Source organism: Oncorhynchus keta, chromosome 13, assembly GCF_023373465.1.
Source record: "Oncorhynchus keta strain PuntledgeMale-10-30-2019 chromosome 13, Oket_V2, whole genome shotgun sequence".
NCBI classification, from domain to species: Eukaryota; Metazoa; Chordata; class Actinopteri; order Salmoniformes; family Salmonidae; genus Oncorhynchus; species Oncorhynchus keta.
Genome location: NC_068433.1, coordinates 34,353,794 through 34,365,275, shown reverse-complemented (window position 1 = coordinate 34,365,275; position 11,482 = coordinate 34,353,794). Strand labels below are relative to the sequence as shown.

The 11,482-nt window shown below is 44.3% G+C and overlaps 1 protein-coding gene across 2 annotated transcripts in view; it reads right to left on the bottom strand.

Annotated features, from left to right (window-relative positions):
• The window catches only part of LOC118392239 (1-phosphatidylinositol 4,5-bisphosphate phosphodiesterase beta-3), a 126,487-nt gene that overhangs the window by 50,670 nt on the left and 64,335 nt on the right, over nucleotides 1-11,482 (bottom strand). The window lies entirely within an intron of this gene.

The window sequence follows — 11,482 nt, the reverse complement described above, 5'->3', positions numbered from 1 at the left end:
AGCTAGTGAGGGAGATACGAGTCTCCAGCTTCAGTGATTTTTGCAGTTCGTTCCAGTCATTGGCAGCAGAGTACTGTAAGGAAAGGTGGCAAAAGGAGGAATTGGCTTTGGGGGTGACTAGTGAGATATACCTGCTAGAGCGCGTGCTACAGGTGGGTGCTGCTATGGTGACCAGCAAGCTGAAGTAAGGCGGGGCTTTACCTAGCAGAGACTTGTAGATGACCTGGAGCAAGTGGGTTTGGCGACGAGTATGAGGCGAGGGCCAGCCAACGAGAGCGTACAGCTCGCAGTGGTGAGTAGTATATGGGGCTTTGGTGACAAAACGGATGGCACTGTGATAGACTGCATCCAATTTGTTGAGTAGAGTGTTGGAGGCTATTTTGTAAATGACATCGCCGAAGTCAAGGATAGGTAGGATGGTCAGTTTTACGAGGGTATGTTTGGTCGCATGAGTGAAGGATGCTTTGTGGCGAAATAGGAAGATGATTCTAGATTTAATTTTAGATTGGAAATGCTTAATGTGAGTCTTGGAAGGAGAGTTTACAGTCTAACCAGACACTTAGGTATTTGTAGTTGTCCACATATTCTAAGTCAGAACTGTCCAGAGTAGTGATGCTGGATGGGCGGGCAGGTGCGGGCAGCGACCGGTTTAAGAGCATGCATTTAGTTTTACTTGCATTTAAGAGCAGTTGGAGGCCACGGGAGGAGAGTTGTAATGGCATTGAAGCTCATCTGGAGGTTAGTTAACACAGTCTCCAAAGAAGGGTCAGAAGTACACAGAATGGTGTCGTCTGCGTAGAGGTGGATCAGAGAATCACCAGCAGCAAGAGCGACATCATTGATGTAGAGAAGAGAGTCAGCCCAAGAATTGAACCCTGTGTCAACCCCATAGAGACTGCCAGAGGTCCGGACAACAGGCTCTCCGATTTGACACACTGAACTCTATCAGAGAAGTAGTTGGTGAACCAGGCAGGGCAGTCATTTGAGAAACTAAGGCTGAAGAGTCTGCCGATAAGAATGTGGTGATTGAGAGAGCCGAAAGCCTTGGCCAGGTTGATGAAAACAGCTGCACAGTAATGTCTCTTATCGATGGTGGTTATGCTATCGTTTAGGACCTTAAGCGTGGCTGAGGTGCACCCATGACCAGCTCTGAAACCAGATTGCATAGCTGAGAAGGTACAGTGGGATTCAAAATGGTCGGTGATCTGTTTATTAACTTGGCTTTCGAAGACCTTAGAAAGGCAGGGTAGGATAGATATCGGTCTGTAGCAGTTTGGGTCTAGAGTGTCTCCCCTTTGAAAAGGGGGATGATCGCAGCAGCTCTCCAATCTTTGGGAATCTCAAACGATAAGAAAGAGAGGTTGAACAGGCTAGTAATAGGGGTTGCAACAATTTCGGCAGATATTTTTTAGAAAGAGAGGGTTCAGATTGTCTAGCCCGGCTGATTTGTAGGGGTCCAGATTTTGCAGCTCTTTCAGAAAATTAGCTATCTGGATTTGGGTGTAGGAGAAATGGTGGAGGCTTGGGCGAGTTGCTGTGGAGGGTGCTGGTCAGTTGACCGGGGTAGGGGTAGCCAGGTGGAAGGCATGGCCAGCCGTAGAAAAATGCTTATTGAAATTCTCAATTAAAGCGGATTTATCGGTGGTGACAGTGTTTCCTAGCCTCAGTGCAGTGGGCAGCTGGGAGGAGGTGCTCTTATTCTCCATGGACTTTACAGTATCACAGAACTTTTTTGAGTTTGTGCTACAGGATACAAATGTCTGTTTGAAAAAGCTAACCTTAGCTTTCCTAACTGTCTGTGTATATTGATTGGTTCCTAACTTCCCCGAAAAGTTTCATATTGTGGTGGCTATTCGATGCTAATGCAGTACGCCACAGGATGTTTTTGTGCTGGTCAAGGGCAAACAGGTCTGGAGTGAACCAAGGGCTATATCTGTTCTTGGTTCACATTTTTTTTGACTGGAGCATGCTTATTTAAGATGGTGAGGAAGGCACTTTTAAAGAATAACCAAATGTGCAGTTTTGTCACACAACACAATACCAGAGATGTCTCATGTTTTGAGGGAGCGTGCAATCGCATGCTGACTGAAGGAATGTCCACCAGAGCTGCTGCCAGAGAATTGCATGTTAATTTCTCTACCATAAGCTGCCTCGAACTTAAATTATAGAGAATTTGACAGTAACCACGTCAGCCCAGGACCTCCACATCTGGCTTCTTCAACTGTGGGATCGTCTGGGGGGGTGGGGGATGTGCTGAGGAGTATTTCTGACTGTAATAAAGCCCTTTAGTCAGGAAAAACACATTCTGATTGGCTGGGCCTGAATGCCAAGTTGGTGAACATATGCCCTCCAAGGCCCACCCATGGAAGCACTCCTGCCTAGTCATGTGAAATCCATAGATTATGGTCTAATGAATGTATTTCAATTGACTGATTTCCTGAGATGAACTCTAACTCAGTAAAGTCTTTATTGAGCGGATGGTCAGGGGGGCGGAACATAATAACAAATAATTTGTAGATTGCAAACTGACAGCAAGAAGACAAAACATATACACTGCTCCAAAAAATAAAGGGAACACTTAAACAACACAATGTAACTCCAAGTCAATTAGACTTCTGTGAAATCAAACTGTCCACTTACGAAGAAACACTGATTGACAACAAATGTCACATGCTGTTGTGCAAATGGAATAGACAAACAGGTGGAAATTATAGGCAATTAGCAAGACACCCCCAATAAAGGAGTGGTTCTGCAGGTGGTGACTACAGACCACTTCTCAGTTCCTATGCTTCCTGGCTGATGTTTTGGTCACTTTTGAATGCTGGTGGTGCTTTCACTATAGTGGTAGCATGAGACGGAGTCTACAACCCACACAAGTGGCTCAGGTAGTGCAGCTCATCCTGGATGGCACATCAATGGGAGCTGTGGCACGAAGGTTTGCTGTGTCTGTCAGCGACAAACCCAGCAGCAGGCCCGCTACCTCTGCATTTGTGCAAGGAGGAGCAGGAGGAGCACTGCCAGAGCCCTGCAAAATGACCTCCAGCAGGCCACAAATATGCAAGTGTCTGTTCAAACGGTCAGAAACAGACTCCATGAGGGTGGTATCAGGGCCCAATGTCCACAGGTGGGGATTGTGCTTACAGCCCAACACTGTGCAGGACGTTTGGCATTTGCCAGAGAACACCAAGATTGGCAAATTTGCCACTGGCGCCCTGGTGCTCTTCACAGATGAAAGCAGGTTCACACTGAGCACATGTGACAGACGTGACAGAGTCTGGAGACGCCGTGGAGAACGTTCTGCTGCCTGCAACATCCTCCAGCATGACCGGTTTGGCGATGGGTCAGTCATAGTGTGGGGTGGCATTTCTTTGGGGGGCCGCACAGCCCTCCATGTGCTCACCAGAGGTAGCCTGACTGCCTTAGGTACCGAGATCAGATCCTCAGACCCCTTGTGAGACCATATGCTGGTGCGGTTGGCCCTGGGTTCCTCCTAATGCAAGACAATGCTAGACCTCATGTGGGTGGAGTGTGGCAGCAGTTCCTGCAAGAGGAAGGCATTGATGCTATGGACTGGCCCGCTCGTTCCCCAGACCTGAATCCAATTGAGCACATCTGGGACATCATGTCTCGCTCCATCCACAGTCTGTGGTTGCACCACAGACTGTCCAGGAGTTGGCGGATGCTTTAGTCCAGGTCTGGGAGGAGATCCCTCAGGACACCATCCGCCACCACATCAGGAGCATGCCCAGGCGTTGGAGGGAGGTCATACAGGCACTTGAAGGCCACACACACTACTGAGCCTCATTTTGACATTACATCAAAGTTGGATCAGACTGTAGTGTGGTTTTCCACTTTAATTTTGAGTGTGACTCCAAATCCAGACCTCCATGGGTTGATAAATTTGATTTCCATTGATAATTTTTTGTGTGATTTTGTCGTCAGCACATTCAACTATGTAAAGAAAAGAAAAAAAAGAAAAAAGTATTTAATAAGAATAATTCATTCATATCTAGGATGTGTTATTTTAGTGTTCCCTTTATTTTTTTGAGCAGTGTATAATATTTGACTAAAACATAGTCATTTCAAACCTTGCTTACATTTGTCAGAGATCACGTGTATCTCATTTCCAGAAAACTTGGGGGGCCAAATATTTGGCCCGCGGACCACCAGTTGGGTAGTCCTGCTCTATAAGATATTGTCATTCTGTACTTCTGTTTATAATATAAACGTTATACTGTATGCATATGCAGGGATGCAACTTTGGTTATAGAAGTGGGGGGGGGGGGATAATATACAATCGAAGTCAGAAGTTTACACACACCTTAGCCAAATACATTTAAACTCAATTTTTCACAATTAATGAAAGATAATCCTAGTAAAAATTCCCTGTCTCAGGTCAGTTAGGATCACCACTTTATTTTAAGAATGTGCAATGTCAGAATAATAGTACAGAGAATTATTTAATACAGCTTTTATTTCTTTCATCACATTCCCAGTGGGTCAGAAGTTTACATAAACTCAATTAGTATTTGGTAGCATTGACTCTAAATTTTTTAACTTGTGTCAAACATTTCAGGTAGCCTTCCAAAAGCTTCCCACAATAAGTTGGGTGAATTTTGGCCCATTCCTCCTGACAGAGCTGGTGTAACTGACTCAGGATTGTAGGCCTCCCTGCTAGCACACGCTTTTTCAGTTCTGCCCATAAATTCTCTTTGGGATTGAGGTCAGGGCTTTGTGATGGCCACTCCAATACCTTGACTTGTTGTCCATAAGCCATTTTGCCGCAACTTTGGAAGTATGCTTGGGGGTCATTGTCCATTTGGAAGACCCAAGCTTTAACTTCCTGACTGATGTCTTGAGATGTTGCTTCAATATATCCACATAATTTTCCTCCTGTTGATGCCATCCATTTCACCAGTCCCTCCTGCTGCAAAGCACCCCCACAACATGGTGTTGCCACCAATGTGCTACACGGTTGTGATGGTGTTCCTCAGCTTGCAAGCATCCCCCTTTTTCCTCCAAACACAACGATGGTCATTATGGCCAAACGGTTCCATTTCTGTTTCATCAGACCAGAGGACATTTCTCCAAAAGGTACGATCTTTGTCCCCATGTGCAGTTGCAAACCGTAGTCTGTCTTTTTCATGGCAGTTTTGGAGCAGTGGCTTCTTCCTTGCTGAGCGGCCGTTCAGGATGTCGATATAGGACTTGTTTAACTGTGGATATAGATACTTTTGTACCTGTATCCTCCACCATCTTCACAAGGTCCTTTGCTGTTGTTCTGGGATTGATTTGCACTTTTCGCACCAAAGTACGTTCATCTCTTGGAGACAGAATGCGTCTCCTTCCTGAGCGGTATGACGGCTGCATGTTCCCATGGTGTTTATACTTGCGTACAATTGTTTGTACAGATGAACGTGGCACCTATTGGCGTTTGGAAATTGCTCCCAAGGATGAACCAGACTTGTGGAGGTCTACATTTTTTTCTGAGGTCTTGGCTGATTTATTTTTATTTTCCCATTATGTCAGGCAAAGAGGCACTGAGTTTGAAGGTAGGCCTTGAAATACATCCACAGGTACACCTCCAATTGACTCAAATGATGTCAATCAGACTATCATAAGCTTCTAAAGCCATGACATAATTTTCTGGAATTTTCTGGAATTTTCCAAGCTGTTTAAAGGCACAATTCCAGTCTGACCCACTGGAATTGTGATACAGTGAATTATAAGTGAAATAATCTGTCTGTAAACAATTGCTGTAAAAAGTAGATGTCCTAACCGACTTCCCAAAACTATAGTTTGTTAAGAAATTTGTGGAGTGGTTGAAAAATGAGTTTAATGACTCCAACATAAGTGTATGTAAACTTCCAACTTCAACTGTAGGTGTTCCTTTTGTCCAGGTGGGAAAGGGCAGTGTGGAGTGCAATAGAGATGATATCATCTGTGGATCTGTTGGTGCGGTATGCAATTTGCAGTGGGTCTAGGGTTTCTGGGATAATGGTGTTGCTGTGAGCCATGACCAGTCTTTCAAAGCATTTCATGGCTACAGACGTGAGTGCTACGGGTCGGTAGTCATTCAGGCAGGTTACCATGGCGTTCTTTGGCACATGGAATATGGTGGTCTGCTTGAAACATGTTGGTATTACAGACTCAGACAGGGAGAAGTTGAAAATGTCAGTGAAGACACTTGCCAGTTGGTAAGCTCATGCCAGTTGGTAAGCTCATGCCCGGAGTACACATCCTGGGAATCCATCTGGCCCAGCGGCCATCTGAATGTTGACCTGTTTAAAGTTCTTACTCACATCGGCTGCGGAGAGTGTGATCACACAGTCATCCGGAACAGCTGATGCTCTCATGCTTGTTTCAGGGTTACTGTACGTACAGTCATTGATAAAACCAGTGACCGATGTGGTGTACTCCTCAATGCCATCGGAAGAATTCCGGAACATATTCCAGTCTGTGCTAGCAAAACAGTCCAGTAGTTTAGCATCTGTTCATCTGACCACTTTTTTTATAGACTGAGTCACTGGTGCTTCCTGCTTAAATTGTTGCTTGTAAGCAGGAATCAGAAGGACAGAGTTATGGTCAGATTTGCAAAATGGAGGACGAGGGAGAGCTTTGTACACGTCTCTGTGTGTGGAGTAAAGGTGGTCTAGAAATGTTCCCTCTGGTTGCACATTTAACATACTGATAGAAATTAGATAAAACTGCTTTAAGTTTCCCTGCATTAAAGTCACCGGCCACTAGGAGCGCCACCTCTGGATGAGCGTTTTCCTGTTTGCTTGTGGTGGAATACAGCTCATTGAGTGCGGTTTTAGTGCCAACCTCGCTCTGTGGTGGATGTAGACAGCTACGAAAAATGCAGATGAAAACTCTCTAGGTAGATAGTTTGGTCTACAGCTTATCATGAGATATTCTACCTCAGGAGAGCAAAATTTTGAGACTTCCTTAGATATCGTTCACCAGCTTATGCATAGGCCCCCTGCCCCATGTGTTACCAGAGGCTGCTGTTCTGTCTTGCTGATAGAGTGTATAACCCGCCAGCTGTATGTTCTTAATGTCGTCGTTCAGCCACGATTCGGTGAAACATAAGATATTACAGTTATTAACGTCCCGTTGGTAGGATATATGTGCTTACAGTTCGTCCCATTTATTTTCCAGCGATTGAACATTAGCTAGCAGATCAGAGGGCAAGGGCAGATTAGCTACTCTTCGCCTGATCCTCGCACGTCACGCTGATCTTTTGCCCCGAAATCTCAGTTTCCTTCTCCAGCGAATTACGGGGATCGGGGCTTGGTCGGGTGTCTGCAGTATATCTCTTGCGTCCGACTCAATGAAGAAGAACTCCTCGTCCAATTTGAGGTGAATAATCCCTGTTTTGATGTCCAGAAGCTCTTTTCGTTCATAAGAGACGGTAGCAGTAACATTATGTAAACAGCCTACTCGACCGCTCAGAGGTGTCCTCATGGTCCTAAAGCACATCGTTGCCTCATTTTGTACCACATTCCAATGATAAAACTGGGGGGGACAACAATTCCATTTCAGAATGTGGCCCTGTCCCCAGTGAAAGTTGCACCACTGTATATATATATATATACTGTGTGTATTTAGAACAAAGCAAACAGCATCTCAGGTCAGTTTTCTATTCTAGCGTGTAGTGATTAAGATTAGGCTTGGGCGTAGGAGAAGCTGATCCTAGATCTGTGGTTAAGGGCAATGTTGAGTGCGACCTATGCCCACAGCTTAATCAACTACTTCCTGTTCCACTGTCTCTGTGTGTGTGTGTGTGTGTGTGTGTGTGTGTGTGTGTGTGTGTGTGTGTGTGTGTGTAACCAGACAAGCAGAGTGTGGCAACTGGAAACAGGGAACACTTTTCTACACAACACCTTGCACTGAGGACCAGTATGAAGCAAGGATGTTTCATATCCAATGATGTATATAAACCCTGGATTACTGATGCTCTGTATTGGCCATTGAGAGGCTTTTAAGCCACCGGTCGGCCATATTGGCACTCCTCCATAGAGCCCCACAGTGGAGGTGTCATAATACCCATAAAACCTAGCGGTCAAACAGGGAAATGGTTCCAATCGTTTTTCCACCATTCATTTTCCCCATTGGGGATTTTAGAAATACTTACTGGCTGTGTTTTGTGGAGGCTTACCCTGGCATGACGTTTTGATAACAATGTAAATCCCTATCAGACAGGTGACTTTTATCAATAAATTTGGCTCTAATTACACTCAGATTAGAAAATGCTAATTATCATCAAAAGAAGAAATACAAAACTACAAATCCCTGCAAGCTCCTGCACATCATATTTAGCTGACACCTTTGCTAATAGGTATTGTGTCAAATAAAAACTTGCACAATGTAGCCAATTTATACATTACTACAATTTTATTTTTTATTTATTTTTATTTCTTAGCTGACATTAGATAGTTAATCCAGATATTCTTACCATTGCCTCGATTCGGCAGTCTAGTTCAGATCATCATGGCATTTGTAGATCTTTATGATTGCCAAATTAGCAGCTAAGTAGTGCTTAATTTTTGGAGGGTAAATACAGCCAAATATATTGATTAAAGTCACCTTGTCCTTGAGAGATTTACACGGTTATCAAAACATCATGCCATCATGAATGGTAAAACCATTTCCCTGTCTGACCGCCAGGTTTAATAGAAACTTTACTCGGTAGGCAATTAAGGTCACACTTATGAAGACTTAGGACACTAAAGAGGCATTTCTACAGACTCTGAAAAACACCAAAATATAGATGCCCAGGGTCCCTGCTCATCTGCGTGAATGTGCCTTGAGGACTGCAGATGTGACCAGGGCAGTAAATTGCAATGTCCGTACTGTGAGACACCTAAAGACAGGGCTGACAGCTGATCGTACTCGCAGTGGCAGACCACGTATAACAACACCTGCACAGAATCGGTATATCCGAACGTCACACCTGCGGGAAAGGTACAGGATGGCAACAACAACTGCCCGAGTTACAACAGGAACACACAATCCCTCCATCAGTGCTCAGATTGTCCGCAATAGGCTGAGAGAGGCTGGACTGAGGGATTGTAGGCCTGTTGAAAGGCAGGTCCTCACCAGACATCACCGGCAACAACGTCGCCTATGGGCACAAACCCACCGTCGCTGGACCAGACAGGACAGGCAAAAAGTGCTCTTCACTGACGAGTCGCAGTTTTGTCTCACCAGGGGTGATGGTCGGATTCACGTTTATCATCGAAGGAATGAGCGTTACACGAAGGCATGTACTCTGGAGCGGGATCGATTTGGAGGTGGAGGGTCCGTCATGGTCTGGGACGGTGTGTCACAGCATCATCGGACTGAGCTTATTGTCATTGCAGGCAATCTCAACGCTGTGAGTTACAGGGAAGACATCCTCATCCCTCATGATGTACCCTTCCTGCAGGCTCATCCTGACATGACCCTCCAGCATGACAATGCCACCAGCCATGCTGCTCGTTCTGTGCGTGATTTCAGGAATGTCAGTGTTCTGCCATGGCAAGCGAAGAGCCTGGATCTCAATCCCATTGAGCACGTCTGGGACCTGTTGGATCGGAGGGTGAATGCTAGGGCCATTCCCCCCAGAAATGTCCGGGAACTTGCAGGTGCCTTGGTGGAAGAGTGGGATAACATCTCACAGCAAGAACTGGCAAATCTGGTGCAGTCCATGAGGAGGAGATGCACTGCAGTACTCAATGCAGCTGGTGGCCACACCAGAAACTGACTGTTACTTTTGACCTCCCCTTTGTTCGGGGACACAGTATTCCATTTCTGTTAGTCACATGTCTGTGGAACTTGTTCAGTTTATGTCTCAGTTGTTGAATCTTGTTATGTTCATACAAACATTTACACATGTTACGTTTGAAAATAAACGCAATTGACAGTGAGAGGACATTTGTTTTCTTATTTAAGTATTTTTTTGTTGCAGTGGGGAAAGTAACATTAGTAATCTCAAAAAAGTATACTTTAAGGAAATGTTTTCATATATTTTTTAGCTCACATAATATAATTTCTAAGTATACAGTACCAGTTAAAAGTTTGGACACATTCACTCATTCAAGGGTTTTTCTTTCTTTTGAATATTTTCTACATTGTAGAATAATAGTGAAGACATCAAAACTATGAAATAACACATATGGAATCATATGTAACCAAAAAGATGATAAACAAATTAAAATATATTTTAGATTTTAGATTATTCAAAGTAGCTAACCTTTGCCTTGATGACAGCTTTGCAAACTCTTGACATTCTCTCAACCAGCTTCATGGGGTATGCTTTTCCAACAGTCTTGAAGGAGTTCCCACATATGCTGAGCACTTGTTGGCTGCTTTTCCTTCACTCTGCGGTCCAACTCATCCCAAACCATCTCAATTTGGTTGTATTTGGGTGATTGTGGAGGCCAGGTCATCTGATGCAGCACTCCATCAATCTCCTGCTTGGTCAAATAGCCCTTACACATACTGGAGGTGTGTTTTGGGTCATTGTCCTGTTTGTAAAAAAAATGATTGTCCCACTAAGCGCAAACCAGATTGGATGGTGTATCACTGCAGAATGCTGTGGTAGCCATGTGGGTTAAGTGGGCCTTGAATTCTAAATAAATAACTGACAGTGTCACCAGCAAAGCACCATCACACCTTCTCCTCCATGCTTCACGGTGCGAACCACACATGTGGAGATCATCCATTCACCTACTCTGCGTCTCACAGAGACACGGCGGTTGGAACCAAAAATCTCAAATTTGGACTCATCAGACCAAACGACAGATTTCAACCGGTCGAATGTCCATTGCTTGTATTTCTTGGCCCAAGCAAGTATCTTGTTATTGCTGTCCTTTAGTAGTGGGTTTTTGTCAGCAAGTTTACCATGAAGGCCTGATTCACGCAGTCCCCTCTGAACAGTTGATGTTGAGATGTATCTGTAACTTGAACTCTGAAGCATTTATTTGGGCTGCACTTTCTGAGGCTGGTAACTCTAATGAACTTATCCTCTGTAGCAGAGGTAACTCTGGGTCTTCCTTTGCTGTGGCGTCCCTCATGAGAGCCAGTTTCATCATAGTGCTTAATGTTTTTTGCGACTGCACTTGAAGAAACTTTCAAAGTTCTTGACATTTTCGGTATCGACTGACCTTCATGTATTAAATTAATGATCGACTGTCGTTTCTCTTTGCTTGTTTGAGCTGTTCTTGACATAATATGGACTTGGGTCTATTTAATAAAAGACCATCTTTGTATATCATCCCTACCTTGTGACAACAGAACTGATTGGCTCAAACACATTTAGAAGGAAAGAAATTCCAGAAATTAACTTTTAACTAGGCACACCTGTTAATTGAAATTCATTTCAGGTGACTACGTCATGAAGCTGGTTGAGAGAATGCCAAGAGTGTGTAAAAAGCTGTCATCAAGGCAAAGGGTGGCTACTTTGAAGAATATCAAATATATTTTCTGTTTAACACTT